The sequence below is a fragment of the Sus scrofa genome, chromosome X (genome assembly GCF_000003025.6).
Source record: "Sus scrofa isolate TJ Tabasco breed Duroc chromosome X, Sscrofa11.1, whole genome shotgun sequence".
In the NCBI taxonomy this organism is placed as follows: domain Eukaryota; kingdom Metazoa; phylum Chordata; class Mammalia; order Artiodactyla; family Suidae; genus Sus; species Sus scrofa.
Window position 1 is genome coordinate 4,646,171 of NC_010461.5, and position 21,330 is coordinate 4,667,500.

Consider the following 21,330-nt stretch of genomic DNA (forward strand, 5'->3'; position numbering starts at 1 on the left):
TTCAGAGATCTCTGTGCCTTCTGCTTGAAGGAGGGGAGATGGTCTCTGCTGTTCTCCACCGTTCCCTTTAAAGGAAATCTTGCAGTAACGAAGTCGACGCGTATCCATGAGGACACGGGCTTGATCCCTGGCCTCACTCAGTGGGTTAAGGATCCGGTGTTGCCATGAGCTGTGGTGTAGCTTGCAGATGCGGCTCAAATCTGGCATTGCTGTGGCTGTGGTGTGGGCCGACAGCTGCAGCTCCCATTCGACTCCTAGCCGGGGAACCTCCATATGCTGCTGGTACAGCCCTAAAAAGATGGGGGGGGGGGGAATCTTGCAAATAGTCTACTTTACAGTTTATACCAGTAGCAGTGACTTTTTTTTTCATATGACTTGCATTATGGCGGCTATATTTTTCTGAATATTGAAAAATGGGAGAGTCTTGAAAATGTAATAACTTTGGACAGCATAATATATTATGCATAAGCTACAGTGGAAGAATAATTAATTGTCTAATACATTTCATCTGAATATTGTTTGTCCAATTATTTTTATATTTTTGTTCTTCTTTGTATTTCTTAATCCCCCCCAAAAAAAGATATATTTTAGGAATAGGTAACTCTGACATTGTCTAGTTCTAATTATCCAAATAGACATTTCTGAGATGATTTTTTTTTTTTTTGTCTTTTGTTGTTGTTGTTGTTGTTGCTATTTCTTGGCGCTCCCGGCATATGGAGGTTCCCAGCTAGGGTTGAATCGGAGCTGTAGCCACCGCCTACGCCAGAGCCACAGCAACGCGGATCCGAGCCGCGTCTGCAACCTACACCACAGCTCACGGCAACGCCGGATCGTTAACCACTGAGCAAGGCAGGACCGAACCCGCAACCTCATGGTTCCTAGTCGGATTCGTTAACCACTGCGCCACGACGGGAACTCCTGAGATGATTTTTAAGGTGAGGCCCTAAAAGGAAAAAGAAGAAATTTAGCTTTTGGCTTTTGCACAAGCAATTGAGTTACACTTCTCAGGAATAAAACTTTTTTTTTTTTCAACAAAATGTACACCCTAATAGCCATGATATGATCAATTCCAGATTTCAAAATGATGAGGAAATCAGTATAATTTTTAATTTATTTTATTGAAGTATAGTTCATTTGCCATGTCGTGTTAATTTTATTTACTTATTTACAATGTATTTTATTGACGTATCCTTGATTGACAATGTTGTCTTACTAGGAAATCCGTATATTAAAATCATTTCAAGAAGCATTACTTTTAGAGCTGCCTGCAGTATTGATAGTAAATACCTTTCTACAGTGGAGAACTCATTAGAGTCAGTTTTTTAAATGGCTTGATAGGAGACTACAGTGATTTTGTTGCTGAAATTCGGCCTCTGTCTGCCGGTGCTGAATTGAATCACAGAGGCAGAGTTTTGGGTAAAGAAGAAAAAAATAGCTGTATTGATTTGCTCGGCAAAGGAGGGTCACAGCGGGCTAATGCCCTAAGGACTAAGCCCCCCATTAGAAAGAATTGTGAGGAATTTTATGGTAAGAAGGAGAAATACGGGGTTTCAGATAAGGATTAGGATTGGGGCAAATACACCTCCTTCTTTCTTTGAGGGGAATCTTAGTCGTTGAAGCGGGCGTCAGGAGATCTCACTCTGATTCTGGTGGGGGTCAGCTGGGTTATTGCCGAGAACAACAGTCCTGGAGAAAAGGGTCTAGTGATCAGAGATGAGAACAAACCAGGGAAGCTCCCGAAAAACATCATGTGCTCTTCATCTTCAACCCACAGGCCATTAGGCTCAGGGAGCCTCATCCTTAGCTCACAGGTGATGCGTTTAGGGCGCAGTAAAGCCACAGAGAAGGACAAGGAAGGACTCTAAGCTGTCCTAGACGGCTCCTCCCTGGTCTCTGCCTCCCTTCCCTTCCCTGATCAGCACCTGTCTGAACCTGCCCCTGGGAACTCAGAGAAAGTCAAGGAGGCTGATCGAGGCCCATGTCCTAAGAATAAGAAATGGGGGACACAGAAAGGCTGGTGTGTCCAGGAGCCCCTCAGGGCCGTGTCCAGTTTGAATTGCAAGACCTGGGAATGTGCATCTTCAGCCCTTTAATAAGATTCGAGGAGAGATGTGGCTTCCTATCTCTAGAAACCTGGTTTCTCACAGTAATTTTGAATATTCTTTTGGGTTTCACAGACCTGTGTGTTCTGCGAAGTTCAAGATTACAGATAGAGCTTAATACAAATTGTTGCAGTATTTGCTGACTCCCTAGGGCTATTTGTCCTTGTCCCAACTGTCAAGAAACCATCATAGCCTCTTAAGATCAGGGCGCTGCTCACGCTCCATGAGGGTTGTGGCAGCCCCTCTCGGGCCTGGGGTCTGACTTTATTCCTGCCCTGCTCTGGGCAGAAGGTCCACCTGCTCCAAGTGGTAAGGGGACCAAAATCTTGTGCCTGTAAACACAGCTTCTCTCTCATATCTCTCCAGGTATTTCTGTTATGTTGCAAGCAATGTCTGACAGTGAAATCGCATAGAAAACAGATGGCAAACATGCATGTGTCATCAGGGACTTGCAAATAAACACTAATGAGCTCCCACTGTGGTGCAGTGGGTACAGAATCTGACTGCAGCGGCTTGGGTTGCTGTTGGGGCACGGGTTTGATCCCTAGCCTGTGCAGAGGTAAAAGGATCTGGCATTGCTATAGCCTCAGCGTAGGTTGCACCTGTGGCTCGGATTCAGTCCCTGGACCAGGAGCTTCGTATGCCGCAGGAATGGCCATTCAAAAGCCAAAACAAACAAACAAAACCCGCAACAACGAGGTACGACTACACAACTGTCAGCAGGGCGAGATCCCTAACACTGACAACACCAGATGTTGGTGAAGAGTGACAGGAGCTGTCATTCACTGCTGGTAGGAATGCAGAATGGTCTGGTCCCTTGGGAAGACAGTTTGAAAGCGTCTCAGGAAACTAGTGCTCTCATCATACAATCCAGCAAGAGCGCTCCTCAGTGTCTGTCCGAAGGAGCTGAAAACTCACATCCACACACAACACCTGCACATGGATCTTTATAGCACCTGTATGCACAATTCCCACAGCTTGGGTGCTACCAAGATGCCCTTCAGTAGGTGAACAGAGACATGCCGTGGTGTATCCAGACCACAGACCAGTGTCCAGTGTGAAAAGACATGCGTTATCGGACCACGAGAAAACACAGAGGAACCGGGAATGCATATTTCTGAGTGAAAGACGCCCATCTGAAAAGGCTCCAAGGCTGTGTGGGCCCCACTCTGTGGAGACAGTAAAAAGATCGGGGGTTGCCGAGGGTTGAGGCTGGGGAGGCAAAGGGCGAGGGATGAAGAAGCAGAGAACGGAGGGAAAGCAGGGCGGTGGAAAGGCTCTGAGTGATACTGTAATGTTGGATAAAAAGTCTAGAGCCACAGCGTGTCCAGCAGCAAGGACGAACCCCAGCATGTATGGACGTAGCCTGATGACATCCTGTCTGTGTGGGCTCGTCGGTTGAAAAACGTCTCCCCTCCGGTTGATAGTGGAGGAGCCTCTGCACGTGCAGGAGCTGGGTGTTCATGTGACATCTCTGTACCTGGCTCTCCATTTTACCGTGAACCTCGAACTGCTCTCAGAAGTCGTCTGAACAGGAGTTCCCGTCGTGGCGCAGTGGCTAATGAATCCGACTAGGAACCATGAGGTTGTGGGTTCGATCCCTGGCCTTGCTCAGTGGGTTAAGGATCTGGCGTATTCGTGAGCTGTGGTATAGGTTGCAGACGCGGCTTGGATCCCACGTTGCTATGGCTCTGGTGTAGGCTAGTGGCTACAGCTCCCATTCGACCCCTAGCCTGGGAACCTCCATATGCTGCGGGAGCAGCCTTAGAAAAGGCAAAAAGACCAAAAAAAAAAAAAAAATTGTCTGAACAAAAACAAACAAAACCGGTATAGAGTGGTCATATTGTGATGCAGACCATCCAGTGATTTCAAGAGGTTGGAACCTTAATTTCTCAGCATTAAAGGCAGTTTGTTGCTCTGGTGGTTATAAAAGTAAAAACACCTGCATTCTTCGTGTTGGTTTCCTGCACCGTCTCCTTGGAGACATTCTGGCCCTAAGCTCTTGTGGGGGTTATTTTGTGAATCTGCCTGGGTGTCCTAGATCCAGAAACCTGCTTCCCGCCTGTCCCTTCCAGGCCACACCTCTGGCCTTTCCCTTGGGTTGGTTTTCAGCCACACGATCAGCCCCTTGCTGTGTCCTGGCCTGAGTCATCATCTCCCAGATGCTAGACCTTGCCAGGCGCCTCTTCCGTGAATTTCTGCTCCTGAATCCCCAGGAACCCCTATTCCCTGCTTGTGGCCCAAACGTGTGACATTTAAATAATGTTAGGAACAGTTTACACAGTGCCCCCAAGGAGCCAGATATTCCACTAAACACGTAGCCATTGCTGCATCATTTTTTCTACCCTACAACCTGGGCAAGAGGTGGGTCGTTATTTCATCCCTTTTGAGATCAGGAGCCTGAAGTTTCCTGACGTTCAGTAGCTCCCCCAAGGTTCTGCCGCTGAGAGGGGAACCAGCCTGAATCCGAGAGTTATATAACTCCAAAGCCCCTGCTTTTGGTCAATATGATGCCTCTGGGCTGAGAACTCTGCTTTTGTCATTGGCTCTCTCCCCAGTCTGATGGGGTCTTGGCCCTTGGCCCCGTTTGCAGCAGCAGCCCTGTGTCTGTGTGCCGAGCTGCTCCCTCGTCTTCCTTGCCTGTGTGCTCTCCTGCAGGCCTCATTTGCACACGTGGTTCCCTTGCCCTGACTCCAGTTCTCCCTCCACTGCCCGCTTTGTTCACCTCACCCCAGGCGGCCTGTGCAAACATCCCCTGTGCCGTGCAAGGCTTCCTCTGACACCTGCCAAGCCTCATCATTCTGAGTCCTCTTCTGTCACTCTCTGCATCGACTTGGGGTTGCTTTCAGGTGTGACTCTGCTACACTCTGGGTTCCTTGAAGACAGGAGAGGGTTTCATTCATCGTTGTAGCTCCAGGATCACCCCAACAGGGAGACCTTGATGAGTAATGCGGTAATAAATACTTGCCCAGAGTATTCCCAGGTATTCCAGGGTCCTGCCACTTTGATCCCCAGCCCTGTTTGACTGTAGTTCTTACTGTCCCATCTCTGTAAGGTCATGGCATCTAAGGATGTCCCTTCAGTACATCTTCTCCACTCTCTTCAAACGGATGGACCCAGCATCCCATCGTGTGTGCTGTGGATGCTCTGCATCTTATGGACAGTTTGTCTTCAGAGCTTTTGTTCATGGGACCCTCCTTGTCTGCAAACCCTGGCCCTTCCTCCTCACCCCCCATCCAATTCCACGTGTCCTGCTTTTCCGTCATCGTCTGCCTCAGCACCCTCTTTGCTGTGCTTCCCCAGAAATGTTTCTCCGTGATGTTTTTCCCCTGTCACATGATCTTCCGGGCACGGCCATGAGACCTGATTGTGTCTGGTCTTCTGCATTCCCAGAGAGAGAGAGCCTTGAGATCAGAAACACCTGTTTGTCTTCCGCCCCTTGGCGTAGTTTTTATCGGTGATGGTGCTGTGCCCCACATTGGTCCTTCCGTAAGGCCCCGTAAGTGCGTATTCATCATCTGGAGGGTTATTAGAAGACCTGTTATGCTCATTCTCTGTCTTTCTCCTCCTTTTATTCCCCTTTCCATCCATTCGTCTTCCTCTTCTCTTTTTAAGAATTTATCTCTGATCTTCAAAAAAGGCGGAAATAAACATTTTAAAATAAATAATCAATTTGGACCTCTTGCTCTGGTGCAGCTGGTTAAGGATCCTGCGTTGTCACTGTGGCAGCGTGGGTTCTATCCACAGCCCAGCACAGTGGGTTAGGGATCTGGCATTGCTGCAGCTGCGGTGTAGGTCACAGCTGCAGCTCAGGTTTGATTCCTGGCCCGGGGAACTTCCATATGCTGTGGCTGTGGCCAAAAATTTTTTTAAATGTAAATAAAAGTAATTACAAGGTAGTAATACATAACACCAGTAATAGCATAGCAGTTGGTGTGCCCTCTTTTCGTGGCCCTCTGAGACTCTCTGTCGCCATCTTTCTTCACCTGCCGCCCTCCCACGTGTCAAGCGCCTCAGCAACTGTGTGTTCAGTTCTCCAGGGTCACGAGTTTTGTGGTGTCGCTGCCTTTGCACAAACTCTTCTCCTGGCTGAGCATGTCCTCCTCCCTCCTCTGTCTCTCTCGCTGGAGTCTCCCCTTCGGGGCTTTGGACCAGCTAACTCTCCCTTTGAGTTGGCATCTCAGTCTGTGCCCTTCCTGGCTGAGGCGGAGACGGAGATGCTCTGTCCCTTCTGCCTGCTGGAGCCTCTGTGCTCACATTTATCGACTGGCTCACCACTGCTTCTTTCCGTAAATGTTTTTAATATATGACTGTTGATTTACAGATTTTGAATCTTATCCACGTAGCACTATGTACCTACTCCGTCCCGGCCAGGAGGCAGTTTCTGGAAGGTCTTTCCACCTGGAGACGTGTATCAAAGACTGGGCTGTTTATTTGGCCTTGGGCTACTTGGTGATGGAAGAGAAGTGGCTTGCTCTCCTGAACAGTAAGCACAGACGTCCACATCAATCATCGTTGCTTCAAGAATTCCTATTTTTAGCAAAAGCTTTCCATTTTTATGAGTTTGCAAGCGTGTGTCAGTGAGTTAGTGACTTTCACCCAAACCATGGTGAGAGCGCTGGTCATTTCCTCTAGGTGTGCGCTGGTAGAGTCTCATGAGAATGGGGTCGTCTGGCTCCTTCTCAAAGCAAGTCTTTGACAGAGCTGTGCAGCGTTCCGGTTTCCACAGTTCCCAGGGCTGTGATTCGGTGCAAACCCAAGGTGAGCTTCGCCGAACCGGCAGTGGACACCTCAGTTTTTCCTTCCATCTGGTGTATGGCCTGGGCATGTCTCTCCAAAGGCACATTCCCTCGTTGGTAAAATAGAGCATCTCACATCCTAATCTTACAAGATGCTTTATAAGCCTCAAGCAGAATAAAAACGTCAGGATTTAATAACATCTAGTGAGTCAGATTTATCTCACTGCGTCTTCCAGTATATATACCTCAGCTGCTAGTTATTATTCTCAGATTCTTCTTTCTTCTTTCTCTTCTTCTTATCCTTTCCCTTTCTTCCCTGGCCTCCTCATCCTCCTCTTTCTTCTTGTCTTTTGCAAGTGTTGCCTTCTTGTGACCTCTGCTCTCCTGGGCCCAAGGGTTTTTCTCTGTACTGCGTGAAGGTGCTCCCTGTAGTAGGGGACTTTAGGGATTTTAGTCAAATACTTTTTTGTCTGGAAAAGAAAACTAAAAGGTACCTTGAAAGACAGCTGACACTTAGAGGTCGCCTGCCCATCTCAGAAGGTGTTCCTGCTGCTTCCTGCTCCATGATTCTCTTGACCCTCAGCCCAGCCCCAGCAGGTGGGCACAGCCGGCTTTCCTTGGCTGAAAGGAGTGCAGCCTGTGGGCCGCTCTCTGCCCATCACACCCGCAGCCCGAGCAGGAGCCCTCCCACCTACCTACATTACATTTCCCCACTTGGCTGCACCCAGAGGCGTCTGGGGTCCCTGGTCGGGAAAACAGAAACCACATTTCAGTCTGCATGGACGGATGGTTGGACATTGGCCCCAGATCTTTTCGTGGGAACCAACACGTGACCTAGCTGTGCCCTTGGCTCTCTTCTGTGCTCTTGGGTCCCAGTAATTTATGCTGGCTCCTCATCTTGTTACTGTTGACAGGCTTAGTACTTAGTCTAAATAACAAGAGATTCTCCAAGAGAGAAAAGTATGCTGACAGCCAGCATACTAATTCACGTTCTTTCCTTTTTCACATCTGTTTGTTTTGGAACTGACATTTGCGTGTGAAATATTTCTCTGTCTGAAAGTACAATACTTCTCTTTAATTTCCTTCAAGGTAATGAATTCTTTCCAAGGAAATGCTGTTTTCTGTGGGGCCTTATTTCTGTTCTCTCTGGCACTGCTTGACAATTTATTCCCAGCCTCTTCTTCAGTGAGGACAGCGCTTTGCCACAGGGTCTCCATGGGTGTTTTTCCTGCAGATGGCTTTTCCCCTCTTAGCTTCATTTCTCGGCAGTGAGTGTGCTCTGTACATTTTCATATGCATCTCATGGTTATTTGATTCACTTCGTGAACTGTGATCGTCATTAGATGAACCTTCTAGATTTGCTCTTTGCACCACGTGTGTGTGCAGCCACGTGGGAATTCTGTGGACTGTCTGACACGAGTGAGGCTGGTGGACACCGTAACGTTGGTTTCCATATTTTTTCTAATTGTTCCCAAAACTCATAAAACATGTGTGTTTAATATTATCTTTTTTTTTTTTTTGGTCTTTTTAGGGCTGCACCCATGGCATATGGAAGCTCCCAGGCTGGGGGTTGAATCAGAGCTGCAGCTGCAGGCCTACACCACAGCCACAGCCTCAGCCACATGGGATCTGAGCCACATCTGCAACCTACACCACAGTTGACAGCAACACCGGATCCTTAGCCCACTGAGCGTGGCCAGGGATCGAACCCGCATCCTCATGAATACCAGTTGGGTTTGTCACCACTGAGCCATGATGGAAACTCCCACATCGTCTATTCTTATTTTTCTCTTTGAAAGGTTTTCTTGTCTGTTTGAAAGGACACGCGCCCTCGTGAGTCAGTTTCTTGTGTTTAGGTCTTTCATTCTCTTTCTTTTGAAAATATAGCCAACAGACTTTTACGGGTGTTTGGTTGGAAAATAAAGCCCTAGATTTAACAGAGATATAGCAGATATCTGAGGATTTGAAATATTGATGGCTCGCTGCAAAGAGCAGCGGTTCTAGAGTTGACCAGTTCACTGATGACAGCTTTATTTTTTTTTCCCTCTGATTTCACACAAGACCTGCATCTCTAAGGGCTCTCAATAAGTAGACAACTTTACAAAATTATTTGCTCCCCAGCAAGGAGGTAACATACAGATATACACACACACACATGTATATACACATACATGCATGTAATACACACACACAAATGTATTATACATACCGTATATGTATGTGCATATCAACCCCTGCATGCACGCATATCCCTCACACGTGTGTATGTGTATGCGCGTGTGTGCATATGCACTTTCGGTGGTGACGCAGTAGCCTGCAGCGTATCTAACACAGCCGACAGTAGGATCTGTGTAGGGGGGAGGAATTGCTGAAGGGAAGAAGGCCAGAGGAGTCCCCATCATCACACCCCTTTCTAGTTAATCCTAGGACAGGAGAGGGTATAAACCTAAGCGGTGGGACCGTGGGTAGCAAGGGCTTTTGGGTAGCTTCCGTGGTAGAAGTTGCCCTTGAAGGTTAGGGAAATCCGTCACAGTTCAGGCAAGTGCAAGTAGAAGTTGAGTCTACCCGGGAGACTGACAGAGGCTGGCGGGAAGCGTCCCCACAGGCCCTTGTCCACAGCAGCCAGCCTGGACCTTGGCACAGTCCCAATAGGGGAGTGACTTGGAAAGCCGAAATTAAAGCACAGTTGTGTCAACAGGATTGCCTAGCTGTAGTTAGACTCATGCTGAGCAGGTTTTTGTGGGTTTTTTGTTTGGTTGGTTGTTTTTTGTCTTTTTAGGGCTGTACCTAGACGTTCCCAGGCTAGGGGTCACATTGGAGCTGCAGCTGCCAGCCTCCACCACAGCCACAGCAACGTCAGATCTGAGCTGCATCTGCCACCTACACCACAGCTTGCAGCAACCTGCATTCTCATGGATAATACTACTAGTTGGGTCCTTACCCCGCTGACACAGCAGGAACTCCCATTGCTGAGCAGTTTCTGAACTTCTTATTCTCTGTGTGTGTGTGTGTGGTGTGTGTGTATGTGTATCAAAACGTATTCACTGACAAAAAGCACTTTTCACAATGAAGGTGACAAAAAAGAAAAGTAACACACAAGTAATTGGTCGGGTTCACTTTGAAGTTGAATTTTCTGTTATTTGGGGGTGAGGTAGCATTTCTCTCTGAGCCGACGGTGGATGCGTCCTGCCACCAAGCTGGGGAGACAGGGAGAGCCCTGGGGTCTGTGGATGTGGGTGAAGGGAGAGGCCGGGACTAACAGACATGAGGGTAGAACGTGTGGATGGTGCTCGGTAGCCCCGGGGGAGACGGGTACCACGGGAGGGCTGGGCTTGACCAGGTCGATGGTGTTGGCCTGTCAAGGATGCCCAGGTGGCTGGCGTGGTAGCACACACCTCTGGGCCGGGCACGCCTGAGTGCCCCAGGTGGGATGAGGCAGCTGGAAACAGAGAGATGTGAGCATCTTGGGATGTGGAATGGATATGAGGTGGTGTGCGACGTGGGTTGGTGGCTCGAGAAGGCGGCTGCTGGGAGATGTGAAGGTCTGTGTGTCAGTCGGTGACACTCTGCACGAGGATTTGGCTGAGGAGCAGTCTCGGGTCTCAGTGTGCGCACGTCAGGGCAGAGGTGGAGGGATGGGAACACGCTGGGCCAGGCTGAGGAACTAGCTGCATCTGGCCCCACGCAGGGTAACCTGCAGCCTGACGTCCTGTTGTTCTCACAGGTTCCACTGCTTCGCTTCCTCATAATTTTTATGCCCAAAGAAAATCAGGGCATATGTCAAAATAATGATCTGATGTTTGATCTGGAGTGAATGCAGCCTCTATTTTCATGACTTTTTGTGGGCCTTTGCCATCTTTCTGAGGTTCACGATTCTTTTTTTTTTTTTTTTTTCTTTTTAGGGCCGCACCCACAGCATATGGAAGTTCCCAGACTAGGGATCGAAGTGGAGCTGTGGCAGCCAGCCTAGACCACAGCCACAGCAAGTGGGATCTGAGCCGCATCTGTGACCTACCCCACCGCTTACAGCAACGCCAGATCCTTAACCCATGGAGGGAGGCCAGGGGTCAAACCCACAGCCTCATGGTTCCTGGTTGGATTCGTTTCCGCTGAGCCACGATGGCAACTCCCTGGGTTCAGGACTCTTAGTGCAGTGTCTAAAAGTCTGATGTGGCTCTTCCAGCTCCGCAGCACAAGCTGGCATTGCCAGTACACTCCGATGCAAGAAGGATAGCTAGTGGAAAGCTGTTGCAGGAGCAAGTCAGAAAACGTTGAGAGGGACAGACCCGTGTGCTTACATGTAGCATTAAAGATACATTCCACGGGAGGCTGCAGAAGCAGCTCTCAGAGTGCTGGGTGGCTTGTCCCCGGCATGCTTTGGGGAGGGGCTGCAGTCGTTTCCAGCACTGGTGTGCAGGGACATCGAGGTCACTGGATTTGAGTTCTGTGACACTTAATGACCATTCCCAATCTCTGACATCCAGCAGCATGCTCGAACGGAATTTAAAAGAAGCCTTTAGGCGTTGGCTATTCTGTTGGACAGAACTTCCAAGTAGGACTTTCAGTCGGCTTTTTCTCCCTCACATCCTGGGGAAGCAGGATCTGCCCTCCGGTCCCCCTGGGGCATGTGGGACGTGTGGTAGATTCCGCTGTCCCCACATGGCCGAGCCCCGTCGGCCACGTGTTTTATACTCAGGTGACACAGTGCCATCCTGACCACCACCTGCCTCCCGTGTGTATCTTTAGTGAGGCAAATATGGCGATAGCCTAGATTTCAGATCCAGTAGATAGCAAGGACAGGGAAATGGGTAACTTGTAAAGTAAACTGCAGATATAATCAAATGCAAAATCATTACATGATTGTACCTTCTTTTTTTTTGGTCTTTTTAAGGCTGCAGCTGAGACATATGGAAAGTTCCCCAGCTAGGGGTCGAAAAGGAGCTGCCGCTTCTGGTCTACACCCCGGCCACGGCAACCCCACATCCATGCCGCGTCTGTGACCTACACCACAGCTCAGGACAATGCCAGATCCTTAACCCACTGAGCGAGGCCAGGGATCAAACTCACGTCCTCATGGATCCTAGTCGGGTTTGCAACCCGCTGAGACACAACAGGAAGTCCCTAAATGATTGTCCTTTTAACGTGAGGATGTAAGTGGACTAGCTGTCATGCTTTCTAGTTAGTTCTAATAGACTTTTCATGAGCCGGGAAGTTACAAAACAGTAGTTACAATGACATATAATTTAGTTTCATATTATCTTGCACAAGAGAAATTCTTATAAATTAATTTAAAAATACTGTGTGAAAGGGAATGAGGTTTTGAAGGAGAAGTCTTGGGTTTGGGTTCTGGGTGGACCGTTGAACTCTTCATCCTCAGCCAGCTCATTGTCATGGGCTTCCAGAAAAATGATCTATTAAGAAGTGCTGCTAAGAGTAACTCTTCCATTGAGTTGCTGAAAGAGCCTCGCGGAAAGCTAATTTCTGTAAAAGAATGCAGCCAGCTGCAGAGCTCAGTGCAAATTTAGATCTGTCATAAAAGTAATAGTCCTCGCTTTAAATAGCAATATACATACATTTTTCTTTTAGAACTTTATTCATAAGAAATTAATATGAATAGTAATAGTAATTCTATTACTCCAGTAGTAATTCTAATTCCTTCAGTAGTAAAACGAAGTGTAATTTCTTTGCCTACATTTGATAGCAAGACAATAATGTTTAAGGCTTTCATAGGTTTAATAGATAATGGAGATTAGAACTCTTTAAAAATGATCTCATTTGTCCTTGAATAATAAAAAGACACTGCAGTCACATTAGTATTCCGTTGGCTTTTTTTATTTTATCCCAACTTTCTGAGCTATTTCTTAAAGACTCATTGAATATTTTGCCACCTCTTTGGGAACTCGCAAAATGATATTTAGGGAAGGATTCTTTTTTAGAACGTTACTAGGTAAGCAACATGGGCAGGTCTGTGGTGTGCAGAATATCTAGAAAATACTGCATATATTGTAGAGACCACACACCTTTCTGATGGGGCTCAAAATGAGACTGCAGTGGAAGTTTCTGATGAAGCTTGGTAAAGCTTTGTCGTCTCCACCCACCTTGATTTCACTTGTAGGAGCTGGTTTATGTGGGGCTGTAAGGACACTGGGGAGAGGACCGGAAGTCTCAACAGAGCCAACAGTTGCAACAAACAGATAAATGTCTGGGGGACTGCGGGCAGAGTTGGGGTGGGAAGGAGGGAAGGGAGGGCCTTTAAGAGACACATCCCAAAAGTGGCAGGTGTGGCTGCTGAGGTCAGATTCCGAATCAAGGAAGGAAGCTTTTAGCCGCACGGTGAGCCTGTTAGAAGGGCAGATGTGTTCCAGGTTCATCCACCATCCTGGTGACAGGTAATGGCTCTTGGAAGAAAACCTCAGGAAGAGATGAAAGGCCCTATTTCTGGGGAAGGGGGCCTCTAGAAGGCAGAAGGCCCTCTTCTCATGAAGGAAGCGCATCTGCTGGAGGCCTGGAGAGGGGTCTTTGCCGAAGGGCAACGGGAGTCTTTGAGCGGCCGCAGTCCATTTCCTGTTACACAAAGCCATCATTTCCCTCCAATGAAAGCACTTTGGAGTTCAGACTGGATGACTTGGAGCTAAAGTCGCCCCGCGTGAGAGTCTTTCTTCCCGGATAGAGAGTGGGTTACTGAAGACCCAGGGAGAGATGGGCTGGGGCGGTCTGCCTTCCGTGGCCTGTGCCCCTCCACCAAGGATGAGATTGAGGTGGGCAGGAGAGAGGAAAGATGACGTCGCTGCTTCCTGGCCCTCTTTGATTGGCCCCTGTGCTCCTCCAGCCTATAACTCCTGCTGTTCTAAACGTGGGCAGTGTGGAAGACATGATGGTAGCTTGTCGTGACACCAGGCTCGGCTGATGGACGGTCCACGTGCAGAGGGAGCCCATCCCATGTGATGTCAAACCCTAGTTTGCTGGGGAACCTTAGAGCAATGAGTAGACTTAGTGTCTTGAGCCAAAAAGCTGAAAGGCCAAAGAGAGTAAAGCTATCATCTCAATGAGAATGTCTTTCCTAAACCATTCAGTCTTCTCAAAACAGGATGGGTAAGAAAGTGTGTTGTGTTGCCAGCACGTGCTCAGAAACACGGTGGGGGAATCAGACATCCTGAGAGAGGACTGGATGGCTGGAGCATCACACCCATTCTCCTGGCCAGGAGTTTACATCCATCAGATTGAAAATACTGTGTCTCCAACGCAGCGTAAAGCATGGCCACATCCTGGACCACCTTAGAATTCGTTCTGCCCAGAAACAATCCCTTTGTGTTTTCCATCCCGTGGCATGATTCTCTGCCTAACTCTAGTTTTGGCAGAACTTTTGCTTCAGCCTGTCGTGTCGGAATTCAGCTTAGGGCTGGGATGTTTGCCTTCCGAGAAGTTATTGGCAAGCCCCTGGCTTGCTGGCTGGCTGATCTCCAAGCTTGTCCATCAGCCAGAAAGCATGTATTCTGCAAATCACAACTGGAAATCATCCCTGGAGCCAGGCCAGGCTGCCCGTTTCGGAAGATAAAGTGTGCTCCACGTGGGAATCACAGCAACAGAATGGATGTGTTTTATTTTTCATAATGCTTGAGCCGTAAATGTGAGCTAACGAGAGAGAACGCCTGTCAAATACCTCACAGGTTAGGTGGGTAGTGGACATGCCAAATACAGTCCTTTCTCTTCTTCTTGTACCTTTTTCTCCCTTCACTTTGCAAGTGAAGACGTAACGTGTTAGGGATGGTTACCTAAAGCTTCTGAAAGGTCGTCAGTACGACACGGGGCGTGTGTGTGTGGTGTGTGTGTGTGTGTGTGTGTATAGGATTACAGTGTCTAATGGTACATTTCCTGGGGACTAAGTTAAGCTATGCAAAATGACAAGAGCAGTCTAATGATCACAATGTAACACGCTGTCAATTGAAGTGTAACTGCTTACCCTAATGCCCCGTTGAAAGCTGATAAGCAACTCTGCTTCGGATACAATGTAATGCCTATCTTAGGACCACCTGAAGTGCATGAGCATCAAAGGTGGGAGCAAGGCCGAGGCCTTGAACACGTCCATGACTCCACCACTGCTAGTAAGTACATTTCTGAATCCACCTCCACCAACTCCATCAGGGCTTTAAACCCCCTTCTGCTGGAGCTTTTCCCCCGATCTTGTAACCGAGCCGATGCCCTATGGGGCTCCTGGGCACACGAGCCTCGCTGTGTCCTCCATGGCTTGTTTTTAGGAAGGAAGCCTCAGCCTCCATGACCTACCCTAAGTTCCAAAGGGCAGGTTTACACAGATGCAAGTCAGGGAAGGGAGGGGAAGCAGAGACTGGAGAGGAGGAGCCTTCAAGACGCAGTGGTGCAGGAGCGCCCGTCGTGGCTCTGTGGACTCAAAGCTGACTAGCATCCATGAGGATGCAGGTTTGAACCTTGGCCTCTCGCAGTGGGTTAAGCATCTGACGTTGCCATGAGCTGTGGTGTAGGTTGCAGATGCAGCTCAATCTGATGTTGCTGCAGCTGTGGCGTAGGCCGGCAGCTGCAGCGCCAATTCAACCCCGAGCCTGGGAGCTTCCATATGCTGCAGGGTCAGCCCTAAAAAGCCAAAAAAGAAAAAAAAAAAACCAAAAAAACAAAAAAACAATGGTGCAGCTTTGGGGGCAGGGTCTTGGTCCCTCCTCACGGAATATGGATAACAATATCTTTGAGTTCTTCTACAGAAGAAAACCCCCCAAGGAGTCAAAGATGTTAATGAAGCCTTCTTTATTCCAGAAAGAAGACCTCTGAACACCAACTTTGAAAACAATGCAAGCTTGCCTCTATGCTGATCCTTATCTGCAGCCCTATTTTTCACTCCCAAAACTATAGAACCACCTCCCAGTCTCTCCTGGGGGGGGGGGGGCACAGTCTTTAAGGCATGAGCCTGCTGTGACCCTCCTTGGCCTGGCAAAGCAATAAAGCTATTTTTTTCCCTCCTTCGCCCACAACTCTTGTCTCTGCATTTCTGTTCGGCACCGATGACAGAGGCTAAGTTCTGGCAGGAATGTTATTGAGGATATAGAAATGGCTCTTATTGTTAGTATGGGAAAAGAAAGAAAGAAATAAGCTGCATACAGCACGTGACATAAATGCATACTGATGAAAGTGCCCAGGTGATACTTGTGTGTAATTTTAGCCATACTTGTATTTATTTAATTTTTTTTTAATTGATAATCTGGTGAATGAGACAGGGCGGCCTTTAAGAAGATGCCAGGATTTAGGAGATACGTATTTTGTACTTCAGTATACTACGGCATTTCTAGATCCAAAATTTTTTGTTATTCCAGTGCACAGCAGACTAGAATTGTCTTTTCTGGGTGCACGATACAAGCTAAAATCAGCAAAGGTCAGTGGGATGTCATGAATTTCCGAGAGGGGTTAGAAGTCTAAAATTAATAATTCCATCACCAGTTAACCTGCCAACTAAAAAATGTTGTTAGATCCTGTGCATGTGCAGCGTCGGAGGATCGTAGGATGTTTGTTCATGACTGGAATTCCTTGTCAAGCCACTCTGAGAACATGTGATTTTTGAGACCTTGCCCCGTAACAACCAAGCAAGATGCCAGGCCCGTGTTACACAGAGTGAAATTGGATTGCCTGTCAATTAGCAAGGCCAAGTTAGACTAGCACTGTGTAGCCTTACATGGTCTCTGACTTAGATGTGGGACACGAGTGACGTGAAGGGGGCCAGTCGGGAGACAGATAATGCAAAAACACTCGAGGTGGCTTTGCTTGAGACGACTGAAGAGCTATTCCCATACCAGGCAGGTGGGTGATGGTTGAAATATGAAATGCATGGAAATAAAAACATCGCATTAAATCTCATGGCTTTGTGTGACTCTCTTCTTTAAAAGCAATTACTGTGGCAGTAGGACCGGTGGCATCTATGCAGCACCGGGACGTAGGTTCCATCCCCGGCCCGGTGCAGGGGGTTAAAGGATCTGGCGTTGCTGCAGCTGTGGTGTAGGATCTGATCCTGGGATCTCCATATGCTGTAGGGCAGCCAAAAATTAAATACATAAATATTTTTAAAAAACAAAAACAAATTATCAGGGACAATTATAAATGAGGGAGGACAGAATCGCCTAGACCAAAGCGGAAGAAAGCCTTTAAAGGGCACACTGCACTTAAATTAAACCCAGATCTGGGGACATTGTGTAGAGAAGTGACCAGCATTCCCTTGTCACATGGATTGGTGCCCACGAATGAAGAGCATGGAAGCTTCCTGAGGCCCGGCCTGCTCTTCTCGCTCTTTCTGCTGTTTCCTCTTGGAATCCAGGCACGTGCGTGGCGTGCTCTTTTGCATCGTGGCCACTCAGCAGATTGGATTCCGTGTTTAAGAATCTGATGGAGGTGCAGTGGGTTCCTGCCATGGTGCAGGGGCTTAAGGACCTGGCATTGCCGCAGCTGCAGCTGAGATGCGATCCCTGGCCCCGGGAACTTCTGTATGTCACGGGTGCAGCTGAAAAAGGAAAAAAAAAAAAAGAATCCAATGGAATCATTTCATAAGCTCTAAAACCAGAAGGTATTTGAGCTGCCATCCTTTTCAAAGTCAGTAAAGTGCTGTGTCGGGGAAGCAGCAGAGCTTTTCTCCTGTCCTTTTAAGTTACGGACTGGGCGCCCTCTCACAAAAGACAGAGTAACAAGAAAAAGGACACACATTTATGTGGTGTAAGCTCTATGTGACAGGCAGCCTTCGCAGAGATGAGGGCCTGAAGAAATGGTTGAACCCGAGTATTTTTACACCAGGTTTTTTTTTTTTTTTTTTTTTTTTTGTCTTTTGTCTTTTTTTGTTGTTGCTATTTCTTGAGCCGCTCCCGCGGCATATGGAGATTCCCAGGCTAGAGGTTGAATCGGAGCTTTAGCCACCGGCCTACGCCAGAGCCACAGCAACGCGGGATCCGAGCCGCGTCTGCAACCTACACCACAGCTCACAGCAACGCCGGATTGTTAACCCACTGAGCAAGGGCAGGGACCGAACCCGCAACCTCATGGTTCCTAGTCAGATTCGTTAACCACTGCGCCACGACGGGAACTCCTACACCAGGTTTGAGGAAGCGTGGGAAGCGATGAGAGGGCAGAGGGGAGCTGAGTGTTGTGAGCTGGGGGCACTGAGCAAGGCCTCTGCCTTCCGATCCCCCTCTGTGCCTCATCTTCCAAGGGAAGACGCCCCTTCCTCCGAGGGTAGGGGCTGACCTTCCAGGGAGGGTTCTCCTGCTGCTCCTCAGAGTCCTTCAGCTCACACTCCTCACCATGCCAAGGTGCCCTCTTTGGAGTCGTGTGTCCTGAACCCCATCAGCTGACATCCAGACGGAGCAAGTAATAAAAATCCCCCTTTTTTTTTTTTTTTGTCTTTTTGCTATTTCTTGGGCCGCTCCCGCGGCATATGGAGGTTCCCAGGCTAGGGGTCGAATCGGAGCTGTAGCCACTGGCCTACACCAGAGCCACAGCAACGTAGGATCCGAGCCGCGTCTGCAACCTACACCACAGCTCACGGCAACGCCGGATCATTAACCCACTGAGCAAGGGCAGGGATTGAACCCGCAACCTCATGGTTCCTAGTCGGATTCGTTAACCACTGCGCCACCACGGGAACTCCAAAAAAAAAAAATCCCCTTCTTAAGGCTCCATTCTGTGCTCTGGAGTCTGTGCTCTGCCATCGCCCACTGTACGGGGTTTGCAGTCTCTGCCTTGCCCTGGCTATTAAACACACTCCATTGGAAAGGTCCAAACCTTGTGTGTCATCATGTAATAAGGAAGAACTGGTATTTTCCTAAACTGAATCCCGTCTTTCCGTCATGGTGCTCAGATGGGTTCTGTGAGACTGCATGTCTTTCTACGCAGAAATTCTGTGACGGGGTTGGGTTACTTATGTAGCTCAGTAGCTCAGGATCATATCTGCTCTAGAAATTAAGATCAACTAGACTCATCATGATCTCCTATTTTATTTTGCTCTCTTGACAATTGTGATCATGTATAGATTTTTTTTTTTTTTTTTTTTTTTTTTTTTTTTTTTTTTTTTTTTTTTAGGGCTGTACCCTCAGCATATGGAGGTTCCCAGGCTAGGGATTGAATCAGAGCTACAGCTGTCGGCCTCCACCACAGCCTCAGCAACATGGGATCCGAGCCATATCTGTGACCTACACCACAGCTCACGGCAACGCTGGATCCTTAACCCACTGAACAAGGGCAGGGATCGAACCCGCAACCTCATGGTTCCTAGTCAGATTCGTTTCCACTGTGCCACGACGGAAACTCCTGGATTCGTTTTTAGTTCCTTTGAGGTTTCTTATTAGGAATTGCAGATTGTGGAATGTTCATTTCAACAGTGTTCCTGGAATGCCTAAGATGATTAATGAGGGATTAGAGCAGGCTGCCAAGATACAGCAGACTGTTGGAGACCAGAGGCAGTCACAGGGCATTTAACTTGGAAAGAGCAGAATATGAAGCCTGTGGGGGAAAATGAAGTAGGAAGAGACGGTAAAAATGCTCAAATTCCCCTTTCCCTGAACTCTGTATCCATTGTCCGCTTTATATAATTATGTTTTCCCTTTGTTTTCGTGATCCAGGGTATAATTAACGCGAATGTGTGTTCTTGGTTCCTCGTGCATTCTCCCCGCAGGCAATTAAATCTGAGCATCTTGGTTGCAAGATGTATGGCACAGCCCGCACCCCACCCAGCACATGGACAGAATGTATCTTCGATTCATTGCAACATTGGTTAATTTGCTTCAGGACATGAGCCAGCTGTAATCACTTACCTTTTCAGGGGTCGCTGTGTTCCTTCCTTGCCAGTATCTCCTTGTCTCCAGATACTATGAGTCTCGTGGCCTGAATGCCCCCGTTGCTGGCATTGTTGTCTTGGTGCTTTTTCTTCCTGTCTTTGCTCCCCCACATCCTCCCCATCCCTCAGGGTCTCAGTCATGCACCTCCCTCTCCGTCATTCTCCTCCACCCCCTCCCTGGTTAGGCTGCCGTCTGCCCCGCCTGCCCCGCTGTGATTTGTACTTGCACTGACGGTGATGGTTTTTGAAAAATATTCCTGGGCTCTTCCTTGTCCTTGGGCACCGCCTCCCACCTTCCAGGCAACCACATCATCCCTTCTTTAAAATGTCCGTAAGGACTTCGAAAGCAGGAATGGAAAGAAGCATAATTAGGTCATTGTTCACCTCCGCTCCCAAAGCCCACTCTTCTTCTGAGAACCTCGGGTGAAGCAGCCAGTCTTGAGAGGCAGGCTTTATGGGGAGAGAAGGGATTTATAGCCAGATTTACATATCAGAAGGGAGGCTGGGGACCAGTGTGTCAAGTCTTACTTCCATCCTAGAATAGAATAGAGGGTAAGACTTAAGGCAGGGATCAGCAGACTTTTTCTCTAACGTGTCAGACAGTAAATGTTTTAGGCTTTGCAACCACTGAGCTCTGCATTGTAGCGCAGAAGCTTCTGCAGACATCATGCGTAAACCAGGGAGTTTGTCCATGTGCCAGGAAAACGGTGTTTAGGACTGGAATTTAGAGAATTTTCATGTTGCCAAATCTGCTTTTGCTTCTCTTCAACTATTAAAAAATATTCTTTTATTTTATTTGTTTCTATTTAGGGCCACACCTACAGCATATGGGAATTTCCAGGCCAGGAACTGCAGCTGCTGGCCTGCGCCACAGCCACAGCAACAGCAAGACCAGATCTGAGCTGTATCTGCCACCTACGTACACTGTAGTTCAAGGCCATGACAGATCCTTAACCCACTGAGTGAGGGCAGGGATCAAACCCACAACCTCATGGATCCTAGTCAGGTTCCTTATCCCTGAGCCATGAGGGGACCTCCTAAAAAATGTTCTTGAAGTTCCCATCGTGGCTCAGTGGAAGTGAATCCGATAGGAACCATGAGATTGCGGGTTCGATCCCTGGCCTTGCTCAGTGAGTTAAGGATCCAGTGTTGCCGTGAGCTGTGGTGTAGGTCTCAGATATGGCTCGGATCCCATGTTGCTATGGCTGTGGCATAAGCCGGCAGCAACAGCTCCGATTAGACCCCTAGCCTAGGAATCTCCATATGCCTCGGGTGCAGCCCTAAAAAGACAAAAAAAAAAAAAAAGGTGTTCTTTATCTCTAAAGAAAGCAGGGCTGGGCTAGGATTTGTCCTCATTGGGTACTGCCTTTGCAAAGCCTGACTTCAGTGAAGGCTCTCTCCTGGCAGAAACTTGAGGCACAGGAGTCGCCAATGAAAGAGCTTTTTAAAAGGTTTTGACTTTCCTTTGGAGTTACCTGCACTGGGAAAGGACTACATGAAGGTTGACAAGGTAGGAAGCCGAAGGCAGGAGCGTTTGCCCTGCTTGCAGTGGGAATTCTGGAACCCAGCAGCCCTAGAGGTTGTCCTATGTGAGCAGAGGAGAGGGGACATGGGGCGGAGTGGAAACGCAGGCGGAGTGGAAACGCAGGCGTTG

General features: G+C 48.2%; 2 long non-coding RNA genes across 2 annotated transcripts in view; one reads left to right on the forward strand and one right to left on the reverse strand.

Annotated features, from left to right (window-relative positions):
• LOC102166211 overlaps nt 1-21,330 on the forward strand; it is a 597,641-nt gene that overhangs the window by 22,597 nt on the left and 553,714 nt on the right. The window lies entirely within an intron of this gene.
• Nucleotides 13,370-20,710, reverse strand: LOC110257806. The gene is made up of 2 exons (XR_002340803.1): nt 19,654-20,710; nt 13,370-13,852 (listed from the first exon to the last, which is right to left on the reverse strand). It is a non-coding gene; the product is annotated as an uncharacterized LOC110257806 (long non-coding RNA).